This window comes from Eriocheir sinensis, chromosome 46 (genome assembly GCF_024679095.1).
Source record: "Eriocheir sinensis breed Jianghai 21 chromosome 46, ASM2467909v1, whole genome shotgun sequence".
In the NCBI taxonomy this organism is placed as follows: Eukaryota; Metazoa; Arthropoda; class Malacostraca; order Decapoda; family Varunidae; genus Eriocheir; species Eriocheir sinensis.
The window spans coordinates 7,149,619-7,171,523 of record NC_066554.1 but is presented as its reverse complement, the minus strand read 5'-3'; the positions used below and the strand labels follow the sequence as shown (position 1 = coordinate 7,171,523).

The 21,905-nt window shown below is 45.2% G+C and overlaps 1 protein-coding gene and 2 non-coding genes across 3 annotated transcripts in view; 2 read left to right on the top strand and 1 right to left on the bottom strand.

Annotated features, from left to right (window-relative positions):
* Positions 1–21,905, top strand: part of LOC126981023 (uncharacterized) — a 103,850-nt gene that overhangs the window by 3,358 nt on the left and 78,587 nt on the right. The window lies entirely within an intron of this gene.
* On the top strand, positions 2,640–2,711 carry Trnat-ugu (transfer RNA threonine (anticodon UGU)). The gene has a single exon. It is a non-coding gene; the product is annotated as a tRNA-Thr (tRNA).
* Trnat-ugu (transfer RNA threonine (anticodon UGU)) lies at positions 3,440–3,511 on the bottom strand. The gene has a single exon. It is a non-coding gene; the product is annotated as a tRNA-Thr (tRNA).

Here is a 21,905-nt window from a genome sequence, read left to right as displayed (position 1 = left end):
GAACGTAGCGGAGTTTAGTGTAGTGTGGAGCTGGTTGTGGTGTGGCGTAGTGTGGTGTGTTGTATTGTGGCAAGGTTTGGCGATACTTAGTGTGGTTTAACGTGGAGTGGCAGAGCTTAGAGTAGTGTAGATGTAGTGTGGAGCTGCTTATTGTGGTGTGGCTGTGTGTAGTTTGGTGGTGTTTGACGTGGTGAAGGATAGTGTGGCTTGGTCGAGTTTGCTTTTGCTTGGTGTGGTGTAGCCTGGTATGGTGTGGCAGAGCGTAGCGTAGCGTAGTGCAGTGTGGAGTTGCCCGTTGTGGTGTGGTGTGGCGTAGTGGGATGAGTCGTGAAGTAAAAACAATGCAAGGTCAAGGAAGGGCACCCGTTAGTGTTTGTGGTATTAAGAAGCGAAAAGGAAAGGAAGAGAGGGAGGGAAAGACCTGAAGGCGGAAGAGGTGAGAAAGAAAGAAGGGGGAAAGGAAGGAAGGGAAGGGAAGGAAAGGGAGACGCAGAGTTGTTAGAGGGGAGAAAGAAAGGAAGGTGAAAGGAGAAGCAAGGGTGTTAAGAGGCGAAAAGGAAAGGAAGGAAGGGAGGGAAAGACCTGAAGGCGGAAGAGATGAGAAAGAAAGAAGGGAAGGAAAGGAAGACGCAAAGTTGTTAGAAGGGGAGAAAGAAAGGAAGGGAGAGAGAAAAGGAAAGCATGAATGTATATAGAAGAGGAGGCAAGGGAAGGAAGAAAGACTGAGATGGAAGAGGCGAGAGAGAAAGGGAGGAGAGAAAAACGTGAAGATGGAAGAGGCTAGAAGGAAAGTAAGGGAGATACTGAGGTGGCAGAGGAGAGAGAGCAAAAAGGAATAGAAAGAAGTGAAGATTTAAAAGGCGAGAAGGGAAGGAAGGGAGATACCGAAGTGGCAGAGACGAGAGAGAAGATGGAGTGAACGAAAGTGACGAAACTGGAAAAGGCGAAAAAAGAAAGGGGGGAGAGACTTAGGTGGAGGAAGCGAGAACATAAGGAAGATAAAGGAATGGGAGATGAAAGACGGGAGAAAGTAAGGAAATGAAAAAGATGGAAGAGTAAAGAAGGAAAAGAGGGGAAGAGAAGAGAAGAGAAATGGAGGATATGAGAAGGGAAGAGAGTGGAAGAAGGGAGGTGGAAGATATAAAGGAAGGAAGGAATATAGTGTGTGGAATGGAAGAAAAAGGGGAAAGAAGGTAAAAGGAGAGGGAAGAGAAGAAACGGAAAATGAAAGAGAAGGAAGGAAAGAAGGAAGAAAAGAAGGAAAGAAGAAAGAAAGGGAAACTGGAAGAAATTAGAAGAGAAAAAAAAAGATAAAGAGGGTGTTAGGAGGATGAGAGAATAACGGGATATCCATATCACGAAAGAATTAACGGGAGCGGGACGGGGAGGAGGAGAAAGAGGAGGAGGAGGAGGAGGAGGAGGAGGAGGAGGAGGGAGGTGGGGGTCGCACGGTCGCTGCCTCTCTTCTTCCACCACCTCCCCTCTTCCTCCCCTCTTCCTCCCCTCCTCCCTCCCCTCTTCCTCCCCTCCTCCCTCCCATCTTCCCGGTGTTGTGCAACCTGAGCCACGCACCAAAAACTGAACGAAGAGGAGGAGGAGGAGGAGGAGGAGGAGGAGGAGATGAAAGTTTCGGGAGGGAAGGAAGAAAAAAACACGAGAACCGTTCTTTCCCTCCTTTCTTTTTCGTTCCGTTCTCTGCCTTGCGGGAAATTGTGAAGGAGGAGGAGGAGGAGGAGGAGGAGGAGGAGGAGGAGGAGGAATGAGGAAGAAAGAGGATGAATGAGATGCTTCTTTTTCTGATCTCTTCAACATTCTCATCTGAACTTTTTTTTACCCTACTGGAAATGAGAAGAAAAAGAGGAGGAGGAGGAGGAGGAGGGGGAAAGGGGAAGAACAGAGCGAGACTGAGAGAGAGAGAGAGAGAGAGAGAGAGAGAGAGAGAGAGAGAGAGAGAGCAGTTAAAAAGGGAGGATGCTTCTTGTCTCCCATTCTCTCTTGCACATCTTTCCTCCCTTTTTCCTCCCTTTTCTATTTCAAGACTCGGGAAAAAGGAGACTAAGGTACCACTACTTCCACTACAACAACAACTACTACTACTACTACTACTACTACTACTACTACTACTACTACCATGGGTGTTTGAAGTCGGAGTCGGTAAAAATATCTCCGACTCCTTACGACACGTGTGATGTGGTGTGGTGTGGTGTGTGGCGTGGCCGGTTTGATTTGCTTACCACTGTACTTGAGATGAGGGGAAGGGGGAGGGGAGTCGCAGTCGGAGTCGCAGTCGGAGTCGTAGTCGGAGTCGCAGTCGGAGTCGCAGTCGGAGTCGGAGTCGGAGTCGCAGTCGCAGTCGCAGTCGCAGTCGCAGTCGCAGTCGGAGTCGCAGTCGGAGTCGCAGTCGGAGTCGCAGTCGGAGTCGCAGTCGGTGTCCCAACTCAAAATTTCCTGGAGCCGGAGTCGATTTTTTTTTTTTTTTTTTTTTTTTTTATCCAACTCCACACCCCTGACTACCACTACTACTACTACTACTACAATCATTACTTCTACAACCATCAATTCTACCATCATCATCAGTACCACGATCACCACCACCACTATCACCCGGATGACCATCACCACCATCACCATCACCACGCGCCTCCTTAGCTCAGGGGCAGAGCACTGGTCTTGTAAACCAGGGGTCGTGAGTTCGATTCTCACAGGGGGCAAAATGGGAGAATATTTTTTTTCGTGCAGCGTCGACGAAACAATTTTAACCCGGTAGCAGCGAGGGGCCAAATTTGTGCCATGATATAAACCCCCCAAAATAGATGATGCATAAACTGATCACAAATGCGTTGATATATATTATGAAATGGTTTGTGTGAGTGATGATTTTTTTTCATTTTTCTCGCTTAGAGGGGCCTTTAAGAAACATGATCCCCGCAGTTACCAGGTTAAGAGCAATGGAAGCAGTTAAAGGGCAACAAAAAGAGGAAATAAATAAGCCCGCTAAGCAATGTTCCAGCAAAGAGTAGTTAGTACGGAGAGGCCAGAAGAGATGTCAGTTTCGGATGGTGAGGTGTTTTGATATCTTGTTACTCTAATGAAGGTATGTTTGAGGGAGTTAGTGAACGCCTCTGATGATTACGTAGACAGTATGTGATGGACTCGGTGAATATATAAAGGTTGAAACACACACACACACACACACAGACACCATACACACACACACACACACACACGTTTCGATCGCTGCCTCAGATTAACAAGTGTTCATTTCGCCCAGGTGTTTCGTGTGTGTGTGTGTGTGTGTGTGTCAACCTTCATGTATTTACCCAGCCACTCACATTTTCGCCTCGTATACGCATCAGAGGCGCCCACTAACTCCCTCAAACACGCCATCATTACTTCACTTTCGTCAACCCAGCACTAAAATATCAAAAACACACTGCTCTGCCCCCTGTGAGAATCGAACTCACGACCCCTGGTTTACAAGACCAGTGCTCTGCCCCTGAGCTAAGGAGGCGGGTGGTGATGGTGGTAGTAGTGGCGCTGATAGTGGTGGTGATGGTGGTGATGATGGTAGGAGCCCGTAATGATAGAATGGCAGATGTAATATTTGTAGTAGTAGTAGCAGTAGTAGTAGTAGTAGTAGGAGATGACCTGGGGTGGAGGTGAAGGGAGGGGAAGGGGAGGGGTGAGTGGGCGTGGCGTATCCGTAACAATTAGGTCTGTGCGTCACTCGGTTTGTGCTTCAGTGGGTGTCCGAGGGCAGGGGAAGGGGAGGCAGGGGAGGAGGTGTGTGCGTGTGTGGCGTAGTGATCGCGTGCAGGTAAAAGAGAACGGCAGGATTCTTATCAGTGAGGGTTAGTAAGATGCATTCAGATACAACAAAGATGTACACAAGATTTGGTTTTCTAATCGAATGCAGAATGAGTGTTGCAGACTGGGAAGTTAGAGATTCATGGATGGAAAGTTTAAGTAGTAGTGGGAGTAGTAGTAGTAGTAGTAGTAGTAGTAGTAGTAGTAGTAGTAGCAGTAGTTGTTGTTGTGGTTGGGATTGTTGCACTATTCACACCGCACTGTACGTAAACATTAAGTATACTGAAGTTCACCCTTTTGTAATCCTCTCCTATTTTCCTTTTACTTATCATGTTCTCCTGTGTGCTTTTTTTTTTCTCTTTCCCTTCCTCCTATTCTCCACACAAACCGTTATCGCTCTTATCTTCATTTTCTCCCGTTTCCCATCTCCCTTCCTCCATCCCCCTCCCTCTCCCTTCCCTCCCCCGCCACACCCAAAGCCTCCCACGCCCCCAGTCACCCCCTCTCCCTCTCTCCCCTCTCCTTGCATACTAAGTGAGCGAATTGGGGTGGGTAGTTACGGGCTCCCTCTTCGCCACGCCCGCAGACCAACTCATTAAGGCTGTGACGGGGCGCTTAATATCTTGGAACGAGTGAGTGACGGTTAATGAATGTTACGTTGGGAGACTCTAATACGTAACCTTCTCTCTATCTATCTGTCTATCTATCGAGCTTTTTGTTTCCGCTTCTTTATTGTGTAGAATTTAATCATCGTTGTCTTTGTTTCATCACATATAATTTTTTTTCTCATTCCTCTCCTTTCTATCTCCTCATTTCAGCTATTTCCTTTCCTTCTCTATTTTTCATTCCCTTTCTTTTCTCTCCCCATTTTCTAATCGTTTAATTCCTCTTTCCTCCTTCAGTTTATCTCTTTCCTCTCTCTTCTTTCCAGTCTTGCTTTCCTCTCTCCTCATCTCCTCAGTGTTTATCTCCTTCCAACGCTCATCACATACCCACACAATACTTACCTCCTCTCCATTCCATTCCATCCCCTTACTCCCATCCCCTCCATCTTCCATCCATTCCCTTTTGCCTCCCCTTTTCCCTTTCACTTCGCAGAATCCGTCCTCTTCATCAATGCTCTTCCCTCCTCCCTCCCTACCTCTTAATCCCATCTCGCTTCCCCTCCTCCTCCCCCTCGCCTCCGTTATGCAAGGGCCGCCAGCAGTGTCCATCGCAGCATTACGGTCACTGTTTTCAAGGTTGCGGGGCCGAAGGAGTGGTGGTGGTGGCCGTCGGCGCGTGACTTGCGAACTGACGGGCCGCTGGAGGGTCTTGGCGAGGCACGAGAGTATAGTGGCGCCGCGCTTGCTCGTTGCTGCTGCGTGAAATTGAGGCGACACGCAAGAGTTCCTTCGGTGCGCTGTGTTTTGTTATTGATGGCTTGTGGTTTGGGATGGAGGGTGATGGTGGTTGCCTTTACCGTGTGTCTTAATGAGCGTGGCCAGTTACCGTACGTCCAGTGGTCATGCTTCGTTGCGTATCAGTGTTTCAAGGGCATTTAGCTACGATGGTTATAGTCTGTTCAGAGCATGAAGCCGGTTCAGGGTTTTTTTTTACGTCGCACCCGCGTCGTCCATCGCGCGGTGAATGTGGAGCTGGTATCGTCGTTTACCTCTACCCATGCTGCCAAATCAGCCTTCGTACATGCGTCTCTCTCTTATTTCCCATCCTTGTGCTACTTGAAAGCGATATTTTATATATTCTGTATATAGTAAAGGAAGCTACATAGTACAATGAGTGTCGATGTTTAGGATTATAACAAGGATTTGTATAAATTCTATGACATGTGGCAGCGATTTTTTCCCATGTTGCCACGTTGTGGTGGTGGTAGTGGTGGTGGTGGTGGTGGTCGGTGTGTCCCCCTAGATCCCTCCCCCGGGTCGAGAGGGAGAGAGAGGGAGAGAGAGAGATAAACAGGTGGGTTGTGGGTGGGTAGGCCGGGAGAGAGTGCTAATCTGATAATTGGCGGTCGAACTGGCAGCGCTGCACTCATGGGAATTCTGGAATCTGCCACACCTTGAACCGACTTGATGCTCTGAACAGACTTTTTTTTTATAGTAGTGTATCTTAATAGTTCCAGGATTCATGACGTTTGTAAACCCTGACGTTGCTGTTGCTCAAGATAATACTTAAACGCTCATTAATAGGATGTTCAGACGTGTCTTAAGTTTCCAGGCTCTTTGTAACGCGCAAAAGTCAAGGTTATTTTTATCGTACGTTTCTCAGTAATGATAGTCACCTGTTTTAGGATGTTTGTTTTGATTGTGGATATTTTTATTGACATCGAGATCAATAGAAAGACCCATTTATAACGTAACGAGTAATTAATACACAAATGTTCCATATGAAGACCCCATGCATTGGTGTTTTTTCCCGTGTGTTTGTTAACCATTTAATAGTTACCAAGATATAAAAAAGCACTCAAGAACCGATGATGATGTTTTCTCAGTATGTTTGTTAATATTAGCTTGTGTTCGTTCAGCTGTGTGTCTTGGTGGTTTCTCAATCGTAATGTTCAGCTCTTTATTTTGATGATACCAGAAATTAATAAGCAATGAATAACCGTTGCTGTTGTTTTCCCCTTATATCTTGTGTGCCCTGATGGTCCAAGGAATAATGAGGCTTGGAAGCATAAGTGTTGCTTCTCCTGTACAGTTCTTAATGATCGTGTTAAATTGTCTTTTAATGTTCCCAGATTCTCTGAAGCACTCAACAATCGATCCATTTTCTGAACCACCTTTCTGAATCATGGTTCGTGCTCACCCGTCCTTTAATTATCACGTTCAGTTCAATGCCACAGTGGTTCGATACGTGTGTGGTTTAATGGTTTCTGAAGCACTTACGAATCGATACTGTTGTTGGTGTTGTGTGCTTATCTGTTAATGATCACGTACAGCTGTCTCTATTAATGGCTCCGGGATTTACGGGACTTACAAAAATGTGTTACTCTCATGGCATTTAAAAATCGATACTCTTGTTGCTGTTGTTTGTTTTTTCATCGTCCGTTAATGATCACGCTCCGCTGTGTCTCGTAATGGCTCCAGGATTTACGGGACTCGCAAGAATGTGTTACTCTCGTTGCACTTAAGAATCGACACTGTTTTCGTTCTCGCTGCTTGTTTTTCCATCGCCCACGTCTGCTAATGATCACGCTCCGCTGTGTCTCGTAACGGCTTCGGGACTTACGGGACCTTCAAGAATGTGTTACTCCCGTGGTTCGCTTCTTAATGGTCACCTGCAGCTCAGTGGCTCAATGTCTCCAGGATTTACGAGCCTCGCCAGAATCGGTATTGCTTTGTTTTCCCATCCGTCCGTCTTCTAATGACCGTGTTCAGTTTTGTATCGTAATGTCTCGAGAATTTATGGCGGGTGCAGCAACGCGTTTGGTGATAATCCGTCGGGTTTCTTAATTTTTCGAGGACATATGAAGCTCCGAAGAATGGTTGTTGCCTCTACTTTATTGCCGTGTACTGTATTGGGTTTTAATGTTGCAAAGATCTAAGAAGCGTGGGAGAGTGTCACTTTTACCGTACGTCTCAATGAGCAAGGTTATTATGGTGCAGTCTTTATTGATATGTGAGCGAGGTATGGAATCCGAGTTGCTTTAATGTTGCAAAGATCAATGTAGCGAGCAAGATTGTCACTTTTACCGTACGTCTTAGTGATCAAGGTTAAGGTGCTCTTTTATTGAGACGTGGACCAGAAATAGAGTGCGAGTCGTGGGTTGGTGATGGTGGTGGTGTTATGGCAGTATCTACACGAGCTTGGTCTGTCAGTGTGTCTCCGTAAGCGGTTCGCGGTTCTGCAGATAACTCGTAAAAGGTATTGTACTGTTTTTAGTGTGATTGAGGTTGATGCAGTCTTTTGATACCATGTGGAAGAGTTTGTGGAGTGGGGACGAATCATTATGGGTCGTGGATCATTATCGCTGGTGGTGGTGTTGTGGAAGCATTTACACGAGCATTTGGTTTGTCTAAGTGTCCCCATAAATAGTTCGTGATGGTTTTGAAGGCAGCGTTTAAAAGGTATTGTACTGCCTTTAATATCTTTTTGTAATGTCTTTTTTTTCTAGTCAGCAGCTACATGGTTATTGGTTCGGGGTGTGTCAAGACCGTGTGTGGGTGTGGGTAGGTGGGTGTGGTTGTGGGGGAGGGTGGGTAGGGGGTGGGGGAGTGTAAGTGTGAGCGGTAGTAAGTATGGGTGTGCGGTTGTGTGGGTGGAGGGTGAGGGGGTTATCAGTAAGTCAGTCTCAACACACTTCAGAAACGCGTCGATAATTACTGTGTTTGCGAAGTGATGTTGGCGGCCACACAGTCGTCGCCAGGTAGGTCAGAGGAGTAATGCAGCAAGAAAGACGCGAAGACACGGTGATATTTGTATTGTATCGTACTGCCATTGTTAGTGAGTGTTGTTATTAGTCTTGCGATCACACCCAGTCTCCTAACCGTTGAGTGACTGGCAGGGCGGACACACTGAAAGAATCCGTTTGTAGGCGTTCAGGAAATCATATGCATTCCGAGTATCGAGTGGGGCTTCTTGGTGCAGTGGTTAGCACACTCGGCTCACAACCGAGAGAGCCCGGGTTCGATTCCCGGGCGGAGTGGAAAAATTTGGGCGGCTTTTCCGATACCCTACGCCCCTGTCCACCCAGCAGTGAATGGGTACCAGGTATTAATCGGGGGTTGTGTCCCGTCTCCTGGGGTCTGTTCCCTTCTCCTATAATTCCTTCCCCTTCTGTCTCTCTCCGGCATATGACCACAGATGTTGCGCCGACTAAACGAAACTTTCCATCTTTTTTTCCGAGTATCGAGGCCACTCTCATTTTAACACACAAATTTAATGATGAGAACACGTAAGATTTTCTATTGTTGACTGATTTAGTTGATTTTCACACGGCCCGTAATAAAAGTGGTCGTCATAACCGCACAGTAATTAGTGATTTTGTTAAGGTACACGCATCCCACATACTAAGTTCGTCTTCTATCAGCACAATAATGGAGAAGGTGTATTTTCGTAACAGTAATGGTCATCAATTTTAAACAAGCATTCCACGTCGTTTTGTATATCTTCCCAAACAAATGAGGGACTTTACTTATATTACGCGATGATATTAGTGGTTATGAATTACAAGAAAACAGAGGGGGAATTTCAACAGTTTAGTAAATATTTATCCGCGGTTAAGGTCAATATTGTCAAGCGTCCCAAAACAAGTATTTCCAAAGGTCACAAAGGAGATTAGTCGGGTTCTCATGGAGGGCTTCGTGGTGCAGTGGTTAGCACACTCGGCTCAGTTCGATTCCCGGGCGGGGTGGAAAAATTTGGGCGGCTTTTCCGATACCCTACGCCCCTGTCCACCCAGCAGTGAATGGGTACCAGGTATTAATCGGGGGTTGTGTCCCGTCTCCTGGGGTCTGTTCCCTTCTCCCATAATTCCTTCCCCTTCTGTCTCTCTATCCGGCATATGACTACAGATGTTGCGCCGACTGAACGAAACTTTCCAAACTTTGGGTTCTCATAAGTGTTCTTCACGTTCACGAGGCAGAAGTCTTCTCAAATCGTGACTAATACTGTACTTCTATAACGCGAAGATATTAGTGGACATGACTTACAAGGAAACAGAGGGAGGGAGTTTTAACAGTTTAGCAAGTAGTTATCCTTGGTTAAGAAGCGATTTGAAGTAAAGCATATTGTTATCTTTAGTCATGTAGTAATCTTGAGCTGAGCAAATTGCTATCTTCAGTTAAGTAAGGATAGGAAATTAAGCAAAAAAGGTTATATTCAGTCTATTAACGATCTTTAGCAAATGATTATCTTCAGTTAAGTCACAATCTGAAATTAAAAGTAAATAACTGTTTTTTGTTTTTTTACAACAAAGGAGACAGCTCAAGGGCACAAAAAAAGGAAACAATAATAAAAAAAAAGCCCGCTACTCGCTGCTCCTAAAAAGAATCCAAAGAGGTAGCATTTCATAAGTTATCTTTAGGTTATATGTGAGGTAGCGATTTGAGACCAGGTTATCTTAGTAATGGCGACACGTGTTCCTCAGTCATGGCAGTGTCGTTAAAGTTCCAGTAAATCGAGGCATGACATCGTTCTTATATGCATCTAAGCAAACCGGTTCATGCTGCGTGTCATTCTTATTGCAGTGAGTATTGGTTTGTGATATTAAATTGCTGTTATACAAGAAGCGTGAGTGTCCATAATAGTTGGGTTTAGTGATGTAAAACTTGAACAAAAATGAGGTGTAAGATGTTGCCCTTCCCTCCTCCCTCTCCTCCTCCCTCTCCTCCTCCTCCCTCCCCTCCCTTCCCTTCCTCCCTCCCTCCCCTCTCCTCCACCTCCTCCGTTTTGTCAGAGGTGTAAAGTCAAATGTTGAAACTTGGGGTTGAGAGAGAGAGAGAGAGAGAGAGAGAGAGAGAGAGAGAGAGAGAGAGAGAGAGAGAGAGAGAGAGAGAGAGAGAGAATGGAAGAAACACTGCATAAAAGAAAAAGAACACAAAGAAAGGCAAAGGTCAAGAGAAATTTTGAAAAGAAGGAAAGAAAAATTTAAAAGAAAGAATAAAACAGGAAAATAAAAATAAGAGGGAGAAAAGGTAAAAGAAAAACGTATCCTCTTGCAAGCCACACACACACACACACACACACACACACACACACATCCATTACCTCTCCCATAAATCAACTACAACAACAACAAGCAAAAAATAAAACACGAAAAAAAAGAAGTAACCTACAGCAAACAAAATCCAAAACACATAAAAAAGAAGATAAAAAATAATAAGAAAACCACCTTATTATATAGACCGCAAACGACCCTTCCCTCGCCCCCACTTACAAAACACATAAACGAGTCGGTTACTGGATAAGAAGGCGGTCGTGAGGGAAAAAAAGAGGGAGGGAAGGTAGGGAGGGAGAGAGGAGAGAGGGAAGGAGGAAAAGGAGGAGGAAAAGGGGAAAAAAGAAGGGAAGGAAGGAAGGAAGGAAGGGAAGGGAAGAGGAGAGAAAAGAAGGAAGGAAGGAAGGAGAAGAGTAGGAAGGAAGGTAGAGAGGAGAGAAGGGAAGGAATGAAAAGGAAGGAAGGGAAGAGAGAAGAGGAAGGAGGAAAGGAGGAAGGGAAGTGAGGGAGTGAAGGGCAGAGAAGAGAAGGAGGCAGTCGCGAGGGAAAACAAAAGAGAGGGAGGGAGGAGGAAAGAAGGAAGGAAGGGAGGGAGGGATGAGAGAAGGGAATGAATGAAAAGGAAGGAAGGGAAGAGAGAAGAGGAAGGAGGAAAGAAGGAAGGGAAGTGATGGAGAGAAGGGCAGAGAAGAGTAGGTAGTCGTGAGGGAAAACAAAAGAGAGGGAGGGAGGAGGAAAGAAGGGAGGAAGGGGGAAGGAGAAGGGAGAGAGGGAAGGGGGGGGAGGGGGTGGTGCAGTGCAAGGTTAAGGAGTCTCTAAAACTTTTGAGGTGCGTCTTGCAAACCGCCACCGTTGCCTCACGTTCCCGCGCCGACACACAGTACGTTCATTATATCTGTTTCGGTTTGTTGTGAACGCGGTGACCACAATATCGCCGCCACGCCCTGACCCCGGCCCCTCATGCATCCCCCCCCCCATCCCCCCTACGTCACCACCACAACCACTGCACTCAACCTTCCCTCCCACACACACTTAAGGGTCGTATTTTAAAACATTTCGTCGTCCAAGAACACAAATTTGACGAGGCTTTCCTAGGAGTTGTGGGGATTTCCAGGAGTAGTTTTATGACCCTGGTGGTGGTTTGACCCTTCCTCTGTACCGTGAACCTCAAGAAACACTCATTAGAACCCGACTGACCCCCTCTTTGACCTTTAGAAACAGCTGATGGGAGAACTGAAAGTGTCTTACTATGCCGGCTTAATTAGTCTCTCCTTTTCGTGCAGTCAACCTTATATATCTTAACCCCACCTCCACCACACTGCGCCTTCCTCAACACCCACACATACGTACACAGACACTCTTTGCCTCACTTATTTATACAACCCCCCCCCCCCCATCCTTCTTAACCTCCCCACCACTATCACCACCACACACACACTACTTCACCTTCCCCTCCCTCCCCCACACACATGCAAACACACTTAGACAGGAAATAAAAGCATATCCTACCCTTCCAGTCCGCCCCAGTCCTTAGAACCTCACTCCTACACACCCTCACACACCTCCTTCACCCCCTTGCACCTCACCTCAACCTTGCATCCTATATACGTACTGCTCCCCCTCCTTACACACCCCACCCTTTGCACCCCCAACCACCCCACTGCACATACTACCACCCCCCCCCCCCCCCCCCACACACACACACAGCCTATAATGAAAGGTTTGTGATGGTCTCGTTGACGGACCGAGTGTGGCGTAAATAACCTGGGTGAACCCCCCCTCCCCTCCCACCCCCCACCCCCCGTTAAACTGCTCTTTATTTCAGGGGACCGGGGAGGGGATTACCGCAGAGAGAGAGAGAGAGAGAGAGAGAGAGAGAGAGAGAGAGAGAGAGAGAGAGAGAGAGATGATAAACAGACCATTTTTCTCATAGTAAAATTTTTAAGATGAGCGTTGCAAAAGGTTTAAGCATGTCCCAATCAGTATTACTTTTTTCCTTCATGAATATCAAAACTCACGCAAAGGAGAATCACAAAGAAAGGCATGTAAGTAAAGTAAGCGTTCAGCATGATGGAGAAAAAGGAATGTGAGATAGTTAGTTAATGAGAAGAAATGAGAAGTGTGGAATGATTGAAAATGGCAAAAAAGTGAGGATACAAGGTAAGGACTGTTAAGAATTAGAATACTGGCTAGAGAGAAGGAAATGGAAAGTTGGAAAGTTTCGTTTAGTCGGCGCAACATCTGTGGTCATATGCCGGAGAGAGACAGAAAGGGATAAGGAAGTGAAAGAGGGCGAGAAGCGACGATACGGATTAAAGAGAATAATTTTAAATACAGGTTAAAGAGTAGGAAATAGGAATTGATTATAGACTATTAGAAATGAGGGTACTAAGGAGGACTAGAAAAGGGCATAGGTTGGTTAAGAAGGATTAAAAGAGATAATATATATGTGCCCTTGAGCTGCCTCCTTTGTTGTAAAAAAAAAAAAAAAAAAAAAACAGAGGGTAATAAGTTGAAATTTTGGTAAATCAAAATATACACGACTTGATTAAAATTGAGAACTGTTGTTGAAGAGGCTACGAAGTTATTATATTGGTTGAATAGAATACGAAAATAGTATATCGTTTAAAATATGAGAAACTAATTTACTGGTTAACGAGAATGAGAAGTAATTAGGAAGTATCGGGACACCTCTCCTCCCGAAATTGACCTCTCTTTTTGGCCACTCCTCTGTACTCTATTCAGGAGCAGTGAGTAGCGGGCTTTTTTTTTTCTTTAATAGTTTTTTTTTACGCCCTTGAACTGTCTCCTTTGCTGTAAAAAAAAATGCACTGGTCCAACAAAATGAAAAATAAGTATATTGGTTAAAGTGATAAAATAATATGCTCTTTAATAGTAACGCATTATTATATTGCTTAAAGGGAATGATAAATCTATATGCTATCTAAGGAGAATGTTAACTGAACGCTGGCTAACTTATGCGATAGATGGCTAAACTACGGTCCCGTCTTTGAGTAGCGGGCTTTTTTTCGCATCTCTTACCTTTTTTTACGCCCTTGAACTGACTCTGCTGTACAAAAAAATGCTTAGTTGAGCTAATTTTGTCTTACCACAATAATTAACAGGGACAGTTTCTGAACTAAAACACATAATTGATTGCTCTTTCGGCCACCTCTTCGGGTTCTTTACAGGAGCAGCGAGTAGCGGGCTTTTTTTATCGTTTCCTTTTTTGTGTGCCCTTGTGCTGTCTCCTTTGCTGTAAAAAAAAAAAATCACGTATAGAAGTTAAAGATGTAATTTTTCGTTGTCTCCTTTGCTGTAAAAAAAAAAGTCACGTATAGAAGTTCAAGATGTAATTTTTCGTAGTAAGAACCGTAAATAGAGGTCAATTAACTTCCATCTAACTATGCAGTGAGTACAGCACAGAAACAACAACAACAGCACCGCCGATTGAGTAAGAGATTAGCGTGAAGGTTTCCCGCAGACACCGCAAGAAAGAACCACTTGACCGCTACTGCACACACACACCCTTAGGCCGCCCCCCCCCCACACCCCTACCCGCAGCCTTGAAGGGGGCGGCCGCACACACACACACATACACACTCCACCCTCACGCCTCCACCCCTTACATCACACCCAAAACCCACCCCCTGCACCTCTATCCACCTTCAACGCTTCACCCTCCCCTTCTCAGCAAACCTCGTCCACTACGGCTGCATCTATATACTCCACATACCCTCCACATTCATACCTCCACCCCTTCCACCCCTTAACCACTGCATCTTCATCCACATTCTCCCTCATGCCCTCCTCTTTCCTCCACATCTCCACCCTTACACACTTTACTCCACCTCCCCACCTCATCCACTACATATCCTTCCACATACTCCCTCATTTTGCACCTCCACCCTCCACCCTTCACTCACATCCCCTTCACCACCCCATCTCACCCCATTCTTCCACACTCCTCACGTCCACTCAGTATCCACACGTTCCACCCTTTACTTCCACTCATATTTGCTTCTTCATGATCCTCCACCCACCTCCACCCCTCCACCTCCTCCCACCCCATTCTTTCACTCCTCACGTCCGCACAGTACCATTATGTCCCAGCCTTTGCTTCCACCCATACACTCCCCTTCACCCTCCACTCACCATTTCCCCCCCCGCCCACTTCTCCCGTGACACCTACCGCCGGGGAGTCAGCCACCGGGGGAATCAGATCACCGGGGGCTGGGGTCATTGGTCGTCTCGCTGCTGGGTGCCGTTCTTGCTTGCGTCAGTGTTTGTTCTACTGCAGACCCTTGTGGCGGGGGGAAGGGGAGCAGGGAGAGAGGTAGAGGTTAGGTTAGGTTAGTTTAGGTTAGGTGTTGGGAGTGTTGGGAGGCGAGAGGCGAGTTCTGGGAGGGAAGGCGGGCGAGAGGCGAGTGCTAAGTGGGGCGGGGAGAGACAAGGCTTCATCGTCAGGAGGTGGAGATGGATGAGGATAGATAGGCAGATAGATAGATAAGTAGTTGATTTATTGATTCATATTTACCTACGTGCTTACACACACACACACACACACACACACACACACACACACTCCTTCCGTCAACACATTATTTGCTTCATTGCTTCGTTGGTGTGTTGAAGCAGCGTTTGTTGATCGACTGACTGACTGACTGATTGATTGATGAACTGATTGATTAGGCTCTTAAAATGGTGTGCCTTATATACAGAATGACCAACAAAACACAATGTACAGAACAGTTTATCATCTTTTCCTTGTTAAAGAGAATGAGTAGCGTTAATGGTGATGGTGGTGGTGGTGGTGACAGTGGTGGTGGTGACAGTGGTGGTGATGGTGGTGGTGGTGGTGGTGACAGTGGTGGTGGTGGTGATGGTGGTGGTGGTGGTGGTGATGGTGGTGACGATGACAGGAACAACTCACGTCCAAAATCTTTTACTCTCCCTCCCTCCCTCCCTCCCTCCCTCCCTCTCTCATTACCTAATTTTTCTCTCCCTCCCTTTCTCCCGTCTTACCCTCCATTTTTCTCTCCTTCCCTCCCTCCCTACCTCCTTACCTAATTTTCTCTTCCCCTCTCCCTTCCTCCCTCCTTCCCCCGTGTTTCTCTCCCTCCCTCAATCCCTCCCTCCTTACCTAATATGTCTATTCCCCCTCCTTCCCTCCCTCCCTCCTTTCCTCCGCCACACGTGATGTAATTGCTTTTCTCTCTCTTCTCCTCCCCTCTCTAAGCCTCCCTTTTCTCCCTTCAACCTCCCTCCTCTCCCTTCTTCCTCCTCCCTTTCTTCTTTCCTTCTTAGGTTTCCTCCTCACCCTTCCTCCGTCTCCCTTCTCTTTTTCTTTCCCCATTTCTTTCCTTGCCATCCCTCTTCTCTCCCACCTCTCTTCTCCTCCTCCCAGCCTCCCTTCTCTCCCTTTCTTCTCCCTTTCCTTCTTTCGCAGACTCCCTACTCTCTCATCCAGCATCTCTCATCTCTCTACTTTTATTTCCCTTTCCCTACCTTCCAAACTTATCTCCTCTCCCTCCCGTCTCCTTATCCTCCTCTCCGTTTCATTCCTCCCTTCATTCTTCCACCTTCCCTTCCTCCTATTTCAGCTTCCCTTCTCTATCCTTCCATCCCGCTGCTTCTCCTTTCATATCTTCTCTCTACCTTCCTTCCGTCCTCCCTACTCCCTCCTCTCCAGTGCCATCCCTCCCTCTTACCTCCCTCCTTGCCTCCTTCCCTCTTACCTCCCTCCTTGCCTCCTTCCCTCCCCTAATGTCCAGCAACCTACCTTACCTCATCTCCCTGTCTACCTCCTCACCTTCTTCCCTCCCTTACTTCTCCCCCTGCACTAATATCCAGCAACCTACCTTTCTTATTACCTCATCTCCCTGCCTACCTCCCTTATCTCCCTCCCTCCCACCCTATGTCCAGCAACCTCCCTCCCAGGAGTCTGTGTCGCCATGTGGCCGTGACAGAGCGACTCACGGACCGAGTAATTGGCAGCCCCGGGGTGTCTCTTAAGCCGAGTTTCTGTGCAGTTTTGTCTTTTATTTCTCCTTTTTTTTCTTTGTTTTTTTTCTGGTGAGTGATAGTGATAGCGTGTGTGTGTGTGTGTGTGTGTGTGTGTGTGTGTGTGTGTGTGTGTGTGTGTGTGTGTGTGTGTGGTCTGTTTATTTTTTGTTGTCTGTCTCTTTTTTGTGTGTGTGGCTTTCATGTCTGTCTGTGTGTCTCTCTGTCTGTCTATCTATTTATCTATCTGTCTATCTATATTTATCTCTCTCCCTCACCCTCTGTCACGCTGGTCTCATTGCGGTGTTTGCTTGTTTGTTTTCTTGCATCACATAAGCAAAGGCCAGACTTAATCCCCTTCCTCCCCCCTCCCCCTCCTCTTCTCCCCCCAAAGGAGTTCTCGGTGTGTGGGTCTCTTTATTTTTAGTCTCGCGGGAGGAAAGAAAAGAAGGGAACGAAAGGAGGCAACCGCGGCGCCGTGTCCATATCGTATTATTTCGTCACTGTCATTTCGTTGCTGTTGTTGTTGTTCATCTGGTGTGAAATGAAAGTGATGAGTTTGTATATTATGGAGCTGTTGATGTTGATTCTTGTTCTTGTTCTTCCTCTTGTTAAAAAATGGTGTTGGTTATGAATATAGATTTAAATGTTATTTCTTATTCTTTTTCTCCTGTTTTAAAGTGAGTGTGAGTGTATAAGTAGCTTTTGATATTAGCCTTTGTTTCTCGTCCTGTTATAAATAAAAAAGCATAAACATAAGGTATTCGAGGGTTTTATACCAGATTACTATATTCATTCCTTTATTTTTTTCTCATATGCTTTTCCAGCGTGAAATAAAAGTATGTTATAACTCGTAATGTTAGCTTCTGTTCTTTCTCCTGTTAAACGAAAAAACACAAATAAAAAGAAGGAAATCGGAGCGTGTATTTACTTCTTTTTATTCTGGTGTTCTTGTGTGAAATGACAGAGTGGATTGCAACTCAAATGTTAGCCCGCCCGTGTGTTTTATTCTGCCGGGAAAACAAATTGAAGAGAGGGGAATCGGGAACATTCAGCAGATTACATTATTTTTTTTTCTATCCGATGTTTTGATGTTGAATGGAAGTGTTAATTTTATCCCTTAGTGTTAGCCTCTATGTTTTATTCTTCTGCAAAAACAAAATAAAGATAATGGAACCGTCGGGCGCGTTCAGAATATTACAAACTTTTTTCTCTTTTTTTTGTGTGTGTTTCGGCTTCGTTACCCTTTTTCCCTCATTCTGTCGGAAAAGAAAACAGTAGCAGGGAATCAGCAAGCGGCGATAGAACCTCTGATTATCTGTAAGTTATAAAGCAACATTTGTCAAGTAACAGCAAGTAACACACACGAGTCCATGGGTGACGGAGGCGCTCGTCCGTAACACACCTTACACCCATCTGATAGGCACACGCCCCCCTTCCCTCCCTCCCCTTAAGGCAGGTCAGGAGAGGTGTTGTTTTCCGCATACCTGGCTCAGGGAAAACCCGGGAAATACCATGTTCTACCGCCATGTTGTTGTTGTTGTTGTTGTTATTGCCGTTGTAGTTTTTTTTTTTTTCCTGTTCTAGTTCTTGTTGGTGTTAGTGTTGTTGTTCTTGTTATCATTAGTTTTGTAATTGTTAGTGGTTTTCTTGTTGTTGTTGTTATTAGTGTTGTTAATGATTTTTGTTGTTATTATTATTGATGCTGTTGTTATAGAAAGTCTTGCTAGTATTCTTGAGACATCAATGGCCTGCTTAGAATTGGAGTTTTGGCAGATTGCAAGTCGGTGTGTGTGTGTGTGTGTGTGTGTGTGTGTGTGTGTGTGTGTTCAGGGGGTGGAGGGGGGCATCGAACAGTGTTACCAAGCAAGAGGCGGGGCGGGGGGCAGGGCGTCGGGGGCACAGGTAGACAGGTTAATTGTGTCCACGGTTACCTGGCGGCGGGGCTTTCTATCGAGGAGGCGCCGAAACGAGATGATGAGGGAGAGAGAGAGAGAGAGAGAGAGAGAGAGAGAGAGAGAGAGAGAGAGAGAGAGAGAGAGAGAGAGAGAGAGATATATATATATATATATATATATATATATATATATATATATATATATATATATATATATATATATATATATATATAGTTTCAAATTAAAACTTGAAATGCTGAACCTTCCCTCCCTTCCCCTCCCCCTCTCTCGATCACTGAGAAGAAGAAAAAGAAAAAGAAAAAGGAAAAGAAGAAGAAATATTATAAGAAAAGCTGAAATAGTACACGTGAAGAAGAAAGGAGAAGAAAAGAAAAAAAAAGAACAGGCAAAAAAACTAAAAAAGGAATAACCAACAACAACAACAACAACAACAAGCAAGAAAGAAAGGCACTGCAGCAGAACACCTGAAGAAGGACGAAGAGGAGGAGGAGGAGGAGGAGGAGGCAAGGGAGGAAAAACAACAACAACAACAACAACAACAACAACAACAACAACAACAACAACAACAACAACAACAACAACAACTAGAACAAGAACCGGAATGAGAGGAAAAGAAGGAAAAGAAAATGATAAAGAAGCAAAAAGAGAACAGCAACACCACCACCACCACCACCACCACTAACAACAACAACAACAACAACAACACACCTGTCTGGGTCGGGTCGCGTTGGCTCACCCTCAGCGGGGAAAGTGTGAGTCATGACCGAGAGAAGTGGAGATGATTAGTGTCCTCAGGCGCCGCTCTTCTTGCTCTCCTCCTCCTCCTCCTCCTCCTCCTCCTCCTATAACTTATGCCTTCCACCTCCCTCCACCTTTCCTACTCTTGCTGCCTCTTGCACTCCTCCACCTTCCCCTTTTTTTATATTCCTCTTTTTTTTCTCCTCTCTCCTTCTTTCATTTCCCTCTGTTTTGTTTTTCTTTTTCTTTTCTTTTTTTCTTTTTTTCCTCTTCTTTCTTTTCTTCCTCTTCTAATTCCTCTTCTTCTTTTTCGTCTTATTCTTATTCTTCGTCTTCTTCTTCGTATTATTATTATTATTATCATTATTATTTTTTTTCTTCTTTTCCTCTTCTTCTCATCCTCATCCTCATCCCCCTTTTTCTCCTTTTCTTCCTCTGCTTCTTCTCCCTCTTCTCCTCCTCCTCTTCCCCTCCTCATCCTCTTCCTCCTCCACCTTTACCTCTGACTTATCTTCCACCTTTTGCCCTCCACCCTCCCCTTACATTCCACCTCCCTCCTTCCACCCTTACTCACACCACCTGACTCCACTTACCTTCTTAACCCCTTACCCTCCACATCCACCTCCCTCCTTTCTCCACCTACCCTCCACCTCCTCCATCCACTGTTACTCCTTCTCCCTCCACCTATTCCTATTGCTTATTCCCCCCTCCCCCTCCCTTACTTACCTCCTCCTCCTACTCCCTTTCTCTCCACTCCTCCATCTTCCTCCACTTGCCCTCCTGCCCTCCAGACTTGAGAATATACATCAGTCTTTGTTTGTCTGTCTCGCTGGGTGTCTCTGTCTGCGTCTCCTGCTCAGTGACTTATACATTTTTTCTTTATTTTATTTCTATTTGTTTTTCTTCCAACGTTGAGAGACAAGGCGAAGAGCTACAACCGGTCTCCTCTTGCACACACTTATCATGTCCTTACGCCCAAGCTGTGAGGGATTCTTGCTTTAAATTTATGAGGTTTTTCGTTTTTGTGTTTTTACTTCGTGCTTTGTCTGCGTGTTTGTAGTTTTTTTTCACCTGTTCTGGGTTTAATTAGTCTCCCCAGGTGTTGACTCATTAGGTTTCTACAGGTACGGTAATGAAAAGAAGGTGTTATTATTGTTGTCTTCTAGTTCTTGTATTTCCATGTTTTCTTTTGTTTTTCTGTTTGGTTTTCTTATCCTTTATTGCCTCTTATACATATTTGCTCTTTTTGTTTAACGTGTGAATCATTAATGCAACTTGAGTACACTGATTACATGCATTGCAGTTTCTAGTAAGTTTTTCCCATTCCCTTGATTACTGCGTTGGAAAAGATGAAATTTTCTCACACTTATATTTCATGCTTGTGTGTGTGTGTGTGTGTGTGTGTGTGTGTGTGTGTGTGTGTGTGTGTGTGTGTGTGTGTGTTGCTTCTTCGTATGCCTCCCCATTAACGCATCAGCTTTCTCCACTCAATTACCAAAAGCATTCCTAACTTTCCCTCCTCCTCCTCCTCCCGTCATTCTTGCCTCCCTGTCTCTGCTTCCGGCTCAACCTGTTCTTTCATTCATTCCCTTGTAGTGTTTTAATGGCTGCTGTGAACCCGTAACAAAAGAGCAGGAGTTGGTGACATGGGTGGTAGTAGTAGTAGTAGTAGTAGTAGTAGTAGTAGTAGCAACGATAATGGTAATGTCTCTACAAGTTCTATACTACTACTACTACTATTACTACTACTACTTCTACTACTACTACTACTACTACCATCAGTTTGAACGTAATATGTTTAAAAAAAAGAAAACGAAAACTTGAATACGTAAAACTCTTAGGTCCCTGTCTCCTCCTCCTCCTCCTCCTCCTCCTCCTCCTCCAGGGACAAAAACGTTCTGGGTGGCATATGTCAGCGAACCGTCACCTCTTTTTTATTACACTTTTTTTCGTTCTTATCTGTATACATATTTTCGGTCGTCGCCTTATCTCCAGCTCGCGGCCTGCCTTCTCCTCTGCTGAATACATGAATGAATTAACATATATACCATAATTGTGTGTCCCCGCTGCCGTGTGTGTGTGTGTGTGTGTGTGTGTGTGTGTGTGTGTGTGTTATATGTCTTTTTTCTTTGATTTACGTAATGTTTGGCCTCAGATACGTGTCGAAAACTAGAACACGACGACATTTTTTTTCATCTAGCTTGGGGAGAAAAAAAATATAGATGACAGTAGGTTGAATTGCCGTCGTCTTTTGTTTCGTAAAAATGAGTTGCCGAAAAACAGATGACGAATGTGGGATTTTTTTTACCTTATCATTGCTGAAATAGATGACTAATGGATTTTTATACTTTTTTCTCAGCTTCCTTCCTTCGTCAGTTGTTGTTAAGATAGATTTTGTGTTATAAAGATAAAAAACTAATTCATACGCAGTTTCTTGATCTTATTAAATTCAGTGTTATACTGTACGTGTTGTTGTTAGTGTTGTTGTTGTTGATGGTGGTGGTGGTGGTGATGGTGGTTGTGATGGTAGTGGTGGCGATGGTTGTGGTTGTGGTGGTGGTGGTGGTGGTGGTGGTGGGGATAAAGACTCCAGGTGAACTTCTTACACAAACTAATTATGTTATTTCTCTCTTCCTCAGGTGAGTCACGGAGGTGTGTGCAGTGCTGGGCTCAGGTGTCGTCGGTAAGGTAAGGTGGGCAAGGCGGCAGGCGAGAGCGTGGGAGCTACACTCATCTTGCTCAAATGTATTTTTTCTTAGAGGAAGGGAAAGAATGATCCA